Source organism: Colobus angolensis, unplaced genomic scaffold (assembly GCF_000951035.1).
Source record: "Colobus angolensis palliatus isolate OR3802 unplaced genomic scaffold, Cang.pa_1.0 Scaffold107, whole genome shotgun sequence".
Taxonomy (NCBI): domain Eukaryota; kingdom Metazoa; phylum Chordata; class Mammalia; order Primates; family Cercopithecidae; genus Colobus; species Colobus angolensis.
In genome coordinates, this window is record NW_012111697.1 from 1,234,614 (window position 1) to 1,248,312 (window position 13,699).

A 13,699-nucleotide genomic window follows, 5' to 3' on the forward strand; every position below is an offset into this window, starting at 1 on the left:
AACTTTTACCTAGCTCAGGATCCGCGGAAGAAGCGACTCAACTGAAGTTATGGCTCCGGGAGCTGGCACGGCCTCGGCCTTCTCAGGCTGAGGTCCCCGGGCGGAACGGTCCGAAGCTCACCCGGGGTACCGTCGGACCGAGGCGGGTGTGCGCCCCGACCTGATGCCAGGGGAGCCAGCAGCCTGGCCGCGCTGGCGGGGCCAGGGGTTCTCCGAAGTGGGTAGGGGCTCGGCAGCACTGCCGAGGCCCAAGCCCTGCGCCAGCGTTCCCCAAAGGCGGAGCGTCCTGGATCCACGTTGGAAAAGACATTGTGACCAGTAAGCTTCGCCTTTCCAGGCTGCCCGCTCCTTGCAGCCCGAGCTTCCGGTCTATCTCAGACGCCGGTGTGAATCGGGAGCCACAGGACGCGTGCGCCACAACGGGCCGAGTCTGTGCGCATGCGCGCGGCTCATATGATAAATAGTAATGAGGAGTCATTTCTCAAGGTGTATGCACGGGTGGCGCCGTGGCTTAGTTGGTTAAAGCGCCTGTCTAGTAAACAGGAGATCCTGGGTTCGAATCCCAGCGGTGCCTCAACCGAGCGTCCAAGCTCTTCCAACTTTTGCTCTTGGGCTTTTGTGCTCTGTGCCCTCACCCGGCTGCCCGATACCATGTGGATGTGAGGGGGAGCCCGAGAGGCCGATGTAGCCGGGTTCCCCAACGGGTGCAGGCGGGCTTTGGACTCCACCTACTCTGGTCTCAGGCGCTGAGGGGCGTGGGCGGCGCGGGGATCTAGGCGATCGCGGTTGTCATGGTGCTGGCTGGCCGTGGGAGGCGGGCGGGCGGGGAAACAGCCTTGAGAGTCCAGCGAGCAGCCGGTGTTCGCCCCGAGGCTGCTTCCTCAAGGCTGGCGGTGGACGCGCTCTCCTGCGCCGCCTTCTGTGGAATGAGTTCCTCGCACAAATCTTCCTGGCTCCAAGCTGCCACTTGGGGGACCCCATGCGGGTGCCCATCCCCGACGGTCGCCAGGCTTAGCTGAGCCTCTCAAAGGCCTGAAGATTGCCCGTCTCCCTGCAGCCGCGCAGTGGTTGCAGTCGTTTCACAAATGCAAGACCTGGGCCGACAAGGCCAAGGGGACCCCGTGGGGAGGGGTGCGGGACTGAGTCCGGTCAGCGTGACCGTCAGTCCGGTGACTGGGTGGAAACCCCAGACCAGGGAAAGATCGCAGGGGACTCTGTCCTCACTGCAGACGGCCGGGTCCGTGGGCTGAAGCCAGCTACCTGGACTGGGGTTTGTTGCTCAGCGCTGGGGTTCTACCCATATTTGCATGTGGGAACCAATTCCCGAGCAAGTGCATTCGAGGCTTTGGGGGTGGTGGGGTAGGGTGGCGTGAGGCATTGGAGTTTTTACAAACATTCTCCAGGGAGTCACATGTCAAACCCGACAGGACAGTCCCAGTGCAGAAATTGCAGGCATGGCATGAGGCTGTGTTCCAAACAGTCAAATTCAGCTGCCCGGGAAGCAGTTCCTCTTTCTGCCTCTTCTATGGATCTGGGTTGTTTTTGTTTGTTTGTTTATTTCTCTCGTTTTCCAGTCAATTCTTGCGCCTTTGTATCTTGGTTGTTTTTGATTGACATTGCCCAGGAAAGCTTGTAAGGAGATTTTGACGCTTTGCAGTGCTGATAGGAGCATTCACCTGGATCCAATCAGAGATGAATTTATTGGAAACTCGGCTTGCGTCATTGTGGAGCTGGTTTATTTCTGGCTCATAGTTACGCCAGCCTGAGCGACAGAGAGAGACTCCATCTCGAAGAAAAAATAAAAATAAAAAAGTCCCTCATTGGATACAGGATTTGAAATCTTTTCTCCCTTTCTTTTTCTCTTGCTATTTACTTACTTACTTACTTACTTACTGAGATGGAATCTCTGTTGCCCAGGCTGGAGTGCAATGGCATGATCTTGCCTCACTGCAACCTCCGCCTCTCCAGTTCAAGCGATTCTCCTGCCTCAGCCTCAGCTGGGATTACAGGTGCACAACACCACGCTCTGCTAATTTTTGCATTTTTAGTAGAGACGAGGTTTCATCATGTTGGCCAGGCTGGTCTCGAATTCCTGACCTCAGGTGATCCGCCCTGCCCACTTCAGTCTCCCAAAGTGTGGGGATTACAGGTGTGAGCCACCACTGTTTTTCTTTTCTTTCTTTCTTTTTTCTTTTTCTTTTTCTTTTTTTTTTTGAGACGGAGTCTCGCTCTGTTGCCAGGATGGAGTGCAGTGGTGTGATCTCGGCTCACTGCAACCTCTGCCTCCCGGGTTCAAGCGATTCTCCTGCCTCAGCCTCCAGAGTAGCTGGGACTACAGGCGTGCGCCACCACACCCAACTAATTTTTGTATTTTTAGTAGAGACGGGGGTTTCACCATGTTGGCTAGGATGATCTCGATCTCTTGACCTCCTGATTCGCCCGCCTTGGCCTCCCAAAGTGCTGGGATTACAGGTGTGAACCACTGCGCCCGGTCTTCTTTGCTTTCTTGATACTGTCATTTGAAGTGCAAACGTTTTAATATCGATCAAGTCTAATGTATCTACTTTTCCTTTTTGCTTATGCTTTTGATGTCATATTCAAGATTCCATTGCCAAGTTCAAGATCACAGAGATTTATACTAATGTTTTCTTATAGCTTTTGCTGTTACATTTAAGTTTTGGATCTACTTTGAGTCAATTTTGCATATGATGTGAAGGAGGGGTCCAACTACGTTCTTTTGCATGTGCACTTTCATTCTTCCGAACACCATTTGTTGAAAAGACCATTCTGTTCCCAAAGGTCTTGGCACCCTTGTGGAAAATCAGTTGACCATAAATATGAGGGTTTATTTGTGGATTTCCAATTCTAGTCCCTTAATCTACATGTCTAGCTTTATGTCTGTGTTGATAACTATAGCTGTGTACTAAATCTTCAAATTGGGAAGTATGAGTCCTTCAAAGTTGTTCTTTTCAAGATTGTTCTGGCTATTCTGGGTCTGTTGAATTTCCATATGAATCTTAGAATCAGCCTGTAAATTTCTGCAAACAACCCAGCTGGGATTTTGATAGAAATTGCATTTGATGGAAATAGATCATTTGGGGAGATATTGTTATCTTAATAATGTTAAGTTTTCTAATCCATGAACATGGAATGCCTTTCAATTTATTTAGGTCTTCTTTAATTTTCAACAGTATTTTGTAGTTTTCAGAGCATAAGTTTTGTACCTCTTTTGTTAAGTGCATTTCTAAGTATTTTCTTTTTGATGCCATTATAAATAGATTTTTTCTTTTTCTTTTTTTTTTTTTTTTGAGACAGAGTTTTGCTCTTGTTGCCCAGGCTGGAGTGCAATGGCACGATCTTGGCTCACTGCAACCTCTGCTTCCTGGGTTCAAGCGATTCTCCTGCCTCAGCCTCCTAAGTAGCTGGGATTACAGGCATGTGCTGCAATGCCCAGCTAATTTTGTACTTTTAGTAGAGACAGGGTTTCATCCTGTTGGTCAGGATGGTCTCCAATGCCTGACCTCAAGGCCTGCCTTGGCCTCCCAAAGTGCTGGAATTACAGGCGTGAGCCACCGTGCCTGGCCAGAATTGTTTTTTAAATTGTATTTTTTCAGATTCTTAAATGCAAATATTAGACATACAATTGTTTTCTGTATCTTAATTTTGTATCCCACAACTTAGATGAGCTCTTCTATTAATTCTAATTATTTGTAAGTGAATTCCTTAGTTTGTATATTTTATATATGCAAATCATGTCATCTATGAATAGAGATAGTTTTCCTCCTTTCTTTTTCATTCTGGATGCTTTTAATGCAATTTTTTTCCCGCCTAATTGCTCTGGCTAAAATCTCTAGTACAATGTTGAATAGAAGTGGTGAGAGCAGCCGTTCTTGTCTTGTTCCTGATCTTATGGGCAAAGCATTCAATCTTTCACCACTAAGTATGATGTTGGCTGTGGGTTTTTCATAGATACTTTTTATTGGTTGAAGAAGTTGCTTTCTATTCCTTGTTAGTCTGTTTATCGTGAACGGGTATTGGATTTTGTTAAATGCTTTTCTGCATCTGTTGAGAGGATCATGTGACTTTTGTTTTTTATTTTATTGATATGGTGTAATACATTAATTCATCTTAGATGTTAAACCAATCTTGCATTCCTGGGATAATCCCATGCACAGGTGTTTTTAACATAAATGATCAACATGTTCATTTTGGAAGTCTTTTCACGTGAGTGACCCTGGATTCCTTATATTCCCACTTACAGAGCTGCAGCATTCTTGGCTTGGCTGTGGCTGTACATGAATGAGAAGAGCTCTCCCTTGTTGGTGGACATTGTGGCGGTATAGGGTTTGTCTCTGAATCTCACCACAATTAACACAGTGGAATGGCACAACCCCCTGACACAGGGTTCTTTCTATACATCAGTTTTTCTGGGACAAAGATGAGAGGGGATAACTGAGCATAGCTTGTACATACTTTGTATTTAATAGCTGCTGCCAAACAGCTCTCTCCAAAGACCACACTGGTTTCCCCTTCCTCCTTCACAGCTGCCAGTATCGGAGCCTGGCAACAACACGGAAAGCTTTGCAAAATGCTATCTTATTATTTTAATCCACATTTCCCTTGCTTACAAATATAGCTGGGCATTCTTTTATATGTTTCTTGGCCATTTGTATGAATTTCCAGTTCACATCTATGAATTTCCAGTTCACATCCTTTTTGTGTGTGTGTGGTTTTGTTTGTTTGTTTGTTTGTTTTCATACAGAGTCTTGCTCTGTTGCCCAGGCTGGAGTACAGTGGCACTATCTCGGCTCACTGCAACCTCTGCCTCCCAGGTTCAAGCAATTCTCCTGCCTCAGCCTCCCGAGTAGCTAGAATTACAGATATGCCACCACGCCCAGCTAATTTTTGTATTTTTAGTAGAGATGGGATTTTACCATGTTGGCCAGGCTGGTCTCAAACTCCTGGCCTCAAGCAATTCGCTCACCTTGGCCTCCCAAAGTGTTGGGATTACAGACGTGAGCCACCACACCTGGGCACAGTTCACATCCTTTGCTCAGTAAATCAATTGTCTTGTCTGTTTTCCTTACTGATGTATAGGTGGAATTTGTTTTAGATAAGAGTCCTTTGCCTTTTATAGATATGATCAATATTATCTCTCAGTCTATCATTTGCCTTTCAAATTTGTTACAGTGTCTTTTAAAATCTTTTTATTTATTTAAGTCATCCTTCAAGTCCTTTGGTCAAGTTTACAGTGTTCTGTAATCTAGGTACTCTATATTTCCTTTTTCTTTTTTTTTTTTTGGTTTTTTTGAGACACAAGTCTTGCTCTGTCACCCAGACTGGAGTGCAGTGGCGCAATCTTGGCTTACTGCAACCTTCACCTCCCAGGTTCGAGCGATTCTCCTACCTCAGCCTCCCAGGTAGCTGGGATTACAGGCGTGTGCTACCACGCCTGGCTAATTTTTGTATTTTTAGTAGAGACGGGGTTTCACCGCGTTGCGCAGGCTGGTCTCTGATTCCTGGCATCAAGAGATCTTCCCGCCTTGGCCTCCCAAAGTGCTGGGATTACATGCAAGAGCCACTGTGCCCAGCCTGGGTCCCATATATTTCTTGCTGGGGTTATTTCTAGATACTGTGAATGGGATAATTCCAATTTTTTTTAATCACATACTCCTGCTAAATAGGAATGGCTTTGATGTTTAAATGTCGCTCTTCAAAGCAGCCCTCCTGCCTGTCTTGACTGTCTTATTACTGCTGATTGCTTGTTTGATTTTTTGACAGATTCTGAATTGTGCAAATTGAGATAGTGAATAACTTTGATCTTAAAGGGGAAAAAAAGACAACTTACAAACAAGAAAAAGATGTCTACAACACATATAAGTGACAAAATAATTTTCAGCAAAGGAAGGGCCCAAGGGGTATAGCAAAGCAGTGAAAATTACCACATTCTATCAGAATCTGAAAAGCTAGGTTATGAACAATCCCAGCCTTCAGTATTTATCCGAAAGAAATGAAAGAAATGAAAACAACATCCTTAAGAAAACGTCACAGATGCTCTCAATACAATAGCAAAAAACTAGGAACAGCTCAGGTGTCACAGGAGATGAATAAACTATGGGTTATCCAGGCAGTGGATCACTGCACAGCAAGAGAAAGGGATGGGATGCTGACACTTACACAGACATGGGTGAAATCTCACGTTGTGTGGAGTGAAACAGTACATCATTTATGATTTCACTTACACAAAACTCTAGGAAATGCAAATTAATCTATAGTGACAGCAGAGCAACGGTTGCGTTGGTGGTAGAGATTGATTTCTTCAAAAGGGGTACAAAAAGATCTTTGGGGGTTGATGGAAATGCTCTTTATTTTGTAGGAGTTTGGGTGTGTGTTTATCAAAACTCATTAAATTGTATGCTTAAGATCTATGCATTTCACAGCACAAAAGTCAATGTAATCTAAACAAAATATTAAAGGCCGGGTGTGGTGGCTCATGCCAGTAATCCCAGCACTTTGGGAGGCCAAGGAGGGTGGATCACTTGAGCTCAGGAGTTCAAGACCAGCCTGGCCAACATAGCAAAACCCTGTCTCTACTAGAAATACAAAAGTAGCAGGGCGTGGTGGTGCATACCTGTAGTCCTGGCTACTTGGGAGGCTGAGCCACAAGAATTGCCTGAACCTGGGAAGTGGAGGTTACAGTGAACTGAGATTGCGCCACTGCACTCCAGGCAGGGTGAAAGAACGAGACTCTAACCTAAAATAAAATAATAAAATAAAATAAAATAAATAGTTCAAGACCAGCCTGGTCAACATAGCGAGACTTCATCTCTCTAAAAAACAACTTAAAATAATAAAAGTCATGTTGACAGCAGTCTGGTTCGTCATCCCAGCCTGTCCCCAGCAGCTCCATGTGGATTTAACTATTTCTTGCCCATGGCCCATGCTCTTCCAGCAGGGCAGGGCCTGCATTTGCTGGGCGGTGGGCTGTCCCATTTCCCTCTGTTTCTACCTCCCATGCAACTGTGGCCTGAAGGGTTCCACAGAGAGGAAGAGAGGTTTCATCTGGGCTAGGAGGGTAGAGATACGCACACCCCATCAGCTGCTTCCAGGAGAGGGTTTCAGCTTTAATGACTGAGAGGTGGCCTCAACCTTGGGGAAAAACCCTCCTACAGCCTCTCTGGAGGAGTAGTGCCTCCTCGCTGCCAGAGAAGGCTGAGAGTGTGGTCTCCAGTATACTGAGTTCTCAGCTGCAGGAGGCAGAACCACTCATCCATTTCCCTCACCCACCTCTGTTCAATGATGGTGATTTTTCGTTTTTTTTTTTTTTTTTTAATGGAGTTTTGCTCTATTGCCCAGGCTGGAGTGCAGTAGTACAATCTCAGCTCACTGCAAGCTCTGCCTCCTGGGTTCAAGCAATTCTCCCGCCTCAGCCTCCCAAGTAGCTTGGACTATGGGCATGTGCCACTACCGCCTGGCTAATTTTTGTATTTTTAGTAGAGACGGGGTTTCATCGTGTGAGCCAGGATGGTCTCGATCTCCTGACCTTGTGATCCGCCCGTCTCGGCCTCCCAAAGTGCTGGGATTACAGGCTTGAGCCACCGCGCCCAGCCGATGTTTTGCTTTTTTAAAGACAGGGTTTCACTCACTCTGTCATCCAGTCTGGAGTGTGGTGATTCGATCATGGCTCACTGTAGCCTCTAACTCCAGGGCTCAAGCCATCCTCCTGCCTTAGCCTTCCGAGTAGCTGAGACTACAGGCATGAGCCACCATGCCAGGGTAAATTTCTAATTTTTTTGTAGAGACAGGGTCCTGCCATGTTACTCAGGCTGGTCTTAAACTCCTGAACTCAAGTGATCTTCCCGCTTGGGCCTCCCGGAGCATTGGGATTGCAGTCGTCAGCCACTGTGCCTGGCCAGTGATGGGTGATTTTTATAAATCAGAATGTAATGGTGAATGTATTTGTACAGACTATATTTACCAGATTCTATCATTTAATTTAAAAGGTTGACTAGTGTGGAAACAGAAACATCATTTAGCACATTTTATTTCCTACAGTCAATTAGATTATACTTTAATACAAAAAACTCATTAAAATTTAATTGAACTTTAGCAAACATGGGATGTCTATGATAATGTACTACATGTTCTGGGGGCTGAACGGGAGCATGCTTCTGGTTTCTACCAGAAGTGGCCTCTCCCTGTCCCACATCTGCCCCTGAAAAGAATGCCTAGGATAGGCAAATTCAGGCAGGCGGGGAGAGAAGGGTGGTGTTGGAATTAACGTGGACTGACTTTCAGTGTTGTTTTGTTCTTCACCGATTTGTGCCTCTGAGAGAATGTATCACCTTCTTCTAAATTTAGAGTGGCTTCTAAGAAGCGGTTGTGGGCCGGGCGCGGTGGCTCAAGCCTGTAATCCCAGCACTTTGGGAGGCCGAGACGGGCGGATCACGAGGTCAGGAGATCGAGACCATCCTGGCGAACACGGTGAAACCCCGTCTCTACTAAAAAAATACAAAAAACTAGCCGGGAGAGGTGGCGGGTGCCTGTAGTCCCAGCTACTCCGGAGGCTGAGGCAGGAGAATGGCGTAAACCCGGGAGGCGGAGCTTGCAGTGAGCTGAGATCCGGCCACTGCACTCCAGCCTGGGCAACAGAGCGAGACACTGTCTCAAAAAACAAAACAAAACAAACAAACAAAAAAGAAAAGGTTGTGATCAGTTATTTAAAAAAATGAAATTATGCCAAGCTGGCCACTGGCTGGGCTTACTGTGCTGTGTGTGGCAGATTACCTGGGGCACGTGTGTGTATCCGGGATTGAATTGCATAAGCAGGTTGGGAGCCTTGCTTTAAGGATGGTTTGGAGGGCAGCTGATGCTCCAGGAGCCTGTCTGCTCTTGAATTCCTCAGTAGAGCTTCTCTGGCTCAGTCCCACAGGCACACAGCTAAGGGTGACTGCAGGCGTTGGGGTGGACATCTGGGATGGCTGCCCCGCAGCTGATGTTCAGTAAATCCACACCTAGGAGAATCAAGCCCTGGAGACAGCCACGCTGATCAGATTCCTCTGATGCTGGAATGCGCACCTCTGATTTCCGTCTTTCAGTGAATCCCAAAGCTTGTTTTTGAGATGAAGTCTCACTGTCGCCTAGGCTGGAGTGCAGTGATACAATCTGCAACCTCTGCCTCCCGGGTTCAAGTGATTCTCCTGCCTCAGCCACCCAAGTAGCTGGGATTACAGGTGCCCGCCACCACACCCAGCTAATTTTTTTGTATTTTTAGCAGAGACGGGGTTTCACCATGTTGGCCAGGCTGCGCTCAAACTCCTGAGCTCAACTGATCCGCCTGCCTTGACTTCCCAGAGTGATGGGGTTACAGGTGTAAGCCACCACACCCAGCCTAAATTTTTTTAAAGAGAAAGTAAAAATGTAAACCATAGGGCCAGGTGTGGTGGCTCACGCCTGTAATCCCAGCACTCTGGGAGGCCAAGGCAGGCAGAGCACTTGAGGTCAGGAGTTAGAGACCAGCCTGGCCAACATGGTGAAACCCTGACTCTACTCAAAATACAAAAATTAGCTGGGCATGGTGGTGGATGTCTGTAATCCCAGCTACTAGGGAGGCTGAGGCAGGAGAATCACTTGAACTCAGGAGGCAGAGGTTGCAGTGAGCCAGGATTGTGCCACTGCACCCTAGCCTGGGCAACGGAGCAAGACTCTGTCTCAAAAAAAAAAAAAAAAAAGTAAGTCATAGACTGGGAGAAAAATTTGGAACACATACACCGAGATCCCCCTAAGGGATCTCTGGAGTTCCAAACACTTTTTCTCACCTCCAGTGTAAGTGGTGTTCCAATTTCCCCTGGCAGGCAGGCTCCGTCACCCCAGCCAGCCAAGTCCCTCCCTTCTTTGCTCATTGATTCAGAGACATGGGGACCTCAGAGTGGCCAGGAGTCAGCCTCAACTTCCAGTTCGGCGGAATCAGTGCTGTGACTCCTGGCGGAATCATTCCTTCCTGTGGAGCTAAGTGCTCTAGGGCAACAGAACATGAGCTGGGGGGAACAAGAAACAAAATTTCCTAGTGGCTCACTAAGGGTAATGGTGAACGGTACCATTCCTTTTCCATTCCTTGATTCCTGGACCTTCGAGTCCTGGCTAGAAGCAGCAGCGCCATCTATCGGACACTGATTCGGAGTTTATGTGGCCTTCTGAACAACCTTGCTCCAACTCTGCAAGGTATCGCCTCTCAGCTGATGCTGTAACTGCGTTTTCAAAAGGCCGTTCCAGGCCGGGTGCAGTGGCTCACACCAGTATACCCGGCATTTTGGGAGGCCGAGCCGGGCGGATCACGAGATCAGGAGTTCGAGACCAGCCTCACCAACATGGTGACAATCCTGTCTCTACTAAAAATCCAAAAATTAGGAGGGCGTGGTGGCGCACTTGGGAGGCTGTGGCAGGAGAATCGCTTGATCCCAGGAGGCAGAGGTTGCAGTGAGCTGAGATCGAATCATTGCACTCCAGCCTGGGTGACAGAGAGTTCGTCTAAGGAAAAAGGAAAAAAGCTGCTTCAGATTGGTGGGGAACATGGCAACACCAGTGAATTCCATAAGCTTTGCCACACTTCATTTGTGGGAAATTGAATTCCTCTGTGTGTGTGTGTGTGTGTGTGTGTGACGGTGTCTCGTTCTGTCGCTCAGGCTGGAGTGCAGTGGCATGATCCCTCGACTCACTGCAACCTCTGCCTTCCAGATTCAGGCTATTCTTGGGCCTCAGCCTCCTCAATAGCTGGGACTACAGGTGCGTACCACCATGCCAGGCTAATTTCTGTATTTTTAGTAGAGATGGGGTTTCACCATGTTGGCCAGGCTGATCTCAAACTCCTGACCTCAAGTGACCCGCCCACCTGGACCTGCCAAAGTGCTGGGATTACAGGTGTGAACTAACGCACCCAGCCTAGTTTATTTTCTTTTAAAAAGATTTAGTTCACGTGTCATAATAATCCTCTCCCTCCCCCCTTTTAGAGACAGGGTCTTACTCTGTCCCTCAGGCTGGACTGCAGTGGTGCAGTCATGGCTCACTAGTCTTGAACTCCTGGGCTCAAGCTATCCTCCTACCTCAGCCTCCTGAGTAGCTGGGACTACAGGCATGCACCACTGTGCCTGGTTATTTTTATTTATTTATTATTATTTTTTATTTTTATAGAGATGGGGGGGGTCTCACTAAGTTGCCCAGGCTGGTCTCAAACTCCCGAGCTGAAGTGCTGGGACTACAGGTGTGAGCCATCGTGCCCAGCCCTTTCCCCCTTTGTAATGATGTTTCATTTGTGAATGGATTTAAATACAGCGATTAGGCTCATAATAAAGATGGGCTGTCTGTGGTGGTGGAGGGGACCACAGAGTCCCGGCAGGTAGGTAGCACTGCCTCCTCCCTATTGCATCCCTCTCTCTCTCTTTCTCTCTCTCTCTCTCTCTTTCTCTCTCTCTCTCTCTCTCTCTCTCTCTCCCCTCCTCCCCCGCCAGGGCTGGTGGTCTTGCTACCAGACACCTGGAGCCCCTCCACCAGCTGCTTTGAGCTTGGCTGAAAGTGAGCGTGGTCTGCTCCTCTCACCTGCTATGATTAAGGAGGGGTCACTCCTTAGGACAGAAGGGCTTGTCCATGGCTTTCTTCATCCACCCCTCCAGCCTTGCATTCCCACAATCTGTACTTAGGCCTCGAGACTCAGGCTGTCTCAGGGTGTCACCTTTATTCTTGTGACTCTGTAGTAACCTCTTTTGTGTTGCTGTAAAGGAATGCCTGAGGCTGGGTAATTTACAAATACAAGAGGTTTATTTGGCTCACAGTTCTGCAGACTGTACAAGAGGCTTGGCACTAGCATCTGCTTCTGGCGAGTGCCTTCAGGAGGCTTCCAATTAAGGCCAGACATGGTGGCTCATGCCTGTAATCCCCACACTTTGGGAGGCTGAGGCAAGCAGATCACTTGAGGCTGGAGTTCGAGACCAGCCTGGCCAACATAGTGAAATCTCATCTCTACTAAAAATTACAAAAATTAGCGGGGCGTGGTGGCAGGTGTCTGTAATTTCAGCTACGTAGGAGGCTGAAGAAGGAGAATTGCTTGAACCTGGGAGGCGGAGGTTGCAGTGAGCCGAGATTGTGCCACTGCCCTGCAGCCTGAGTGACAGAGTGAGCCTTGGTCTTTAAAAAAAAAAAAAAAATTCCAATCAAGGCGGAAGGCAAAGGGGGAGCAGTGCCACGTGGCAAGAGAGGACGGAAGCGAGAGGAAGTGCCAGGCTCTTTTAAGCAATCAGCTCTCACTCATTCATTACTGTGTGGAGGGCACCAAGGCATTCGTGAGGAATGCACCCCCAAGACCCAAACACCTTCCACGAGGCCCCACCTCCAACACTGGAGGGCCACATTTCAACATGAGGTTTGGCAGGGACAAATATCCAAACTATATCAGGCGCCAAAAGAGTTAAAGAATAAACCTTACCTGTTAACCTGTCTTGGGGTTTCTGATGTACTTGACTTCATTAATAATTTAGTGAGGTGGACGGACAGGATTGGATTGATTCTCCCCCAAATCAATACACAAATGATTATTGCTTCAGGGTACTTCTGAGTGCTTCAGCAAGGCCCAGGAGCTTTTCAGTTGAAAATGGAAACTGCACTCAGCACTGGAAGTTCCTGCAGAGAGGGTTATGTAAACCAAGGGGCGACCTGCTGCTAACATTTTCATTGCAATAAAACACTTTTTTTTTGGAATAGTGCTTTTATGACATACTTACTATCACCGTTTCAGGCCTATAATTTTAAAATTACTGCTCAATATTGCAGGTAAAATGATTTTACTGCTGCTGGTCTATTAAAGTTCTAGGAACTGGCTGCAGTTTGGAGAGTGTCTGTGGCTAGATGCACTTGGGCACACTGTGCCCACTGTCCTGGACGTGCCTGCAGACACGGCAGGCTGGATGGGTACACTGTGGCTGGGTGTGTCTGGGCACTTCCACAGGCGAGCAGGCACTCGTGAGCAGGCACTCAGCTCTGAGCTTTGCAGTTCCCACCTGAACTGACCAAACTCCACTGCCCCTCCCGCCCCCACCACTGCCCCGGGATTGCAGAAATGCTAGGAAGTTGCACTGAAGTCAAAGCAGCAACCCCGGCTGGCTGCCTCACCCCTTTGAGCTCAGGAAGAAATGCTGTGATTGCAACCATATATGTTGCCAATTTATTTGTAGTATTTTAAATTTATTTTTATTATTTATTTATTTACTTGTTTATTTTTTGAGATGGAGTCTTGCTCTGTCGCCAGGTTGGAGTGCAGTGGTGTGATCTGGGCTCACTGCAACCTCTGCCTCCCGGATTCAAGCGATTCTCCTGCCTCAGCCTCCCGTGTAGCTGGGACTACAGGAGTGCGCCACCAGGCCCGGCTCATTTTTTGTATTTTTAGTAGAGATGGGGTTTCACCATGCTGGCCAGGATGGTCTCGAACTCCAGACCTCATGATCCTCCCACCTTGGCCTCCCAAAGTGCTGGGATTACAGGTGTAAGCCACCGTGCCCGGCCTTAAATTTATTTTTCTTATTATTAATATAATAATAATAATTTTTTTTTTTCGAGAGAGTCTCTGTCGCCAGGCTGGAATGCAGTGGCACGATCTCGGCTCGCTGCAACCTCCACCTCCCAGGTTCAAGCGATTCTCCTGCCTCAGCCTCCC

At 47.7% G+C, this 13,699-nt stretch overlaps 1 non-coding gene across 1 annotated transcript; it reads left to right on the forward strand.

Annotated features, from left to right (window-relative positions):
- The first annotated feature begins 500 nt into the window (after positions 1-500).
- Positions 501-574, forward strand: TRNAT-AGU. The gene has a single exon. It is a non-coding gene; the product is annotated as a tRNA-Thr (tRNA).
- The last annotated feature ends 13,125 nt before the right edge of the window (positions 575-13,699 follow it).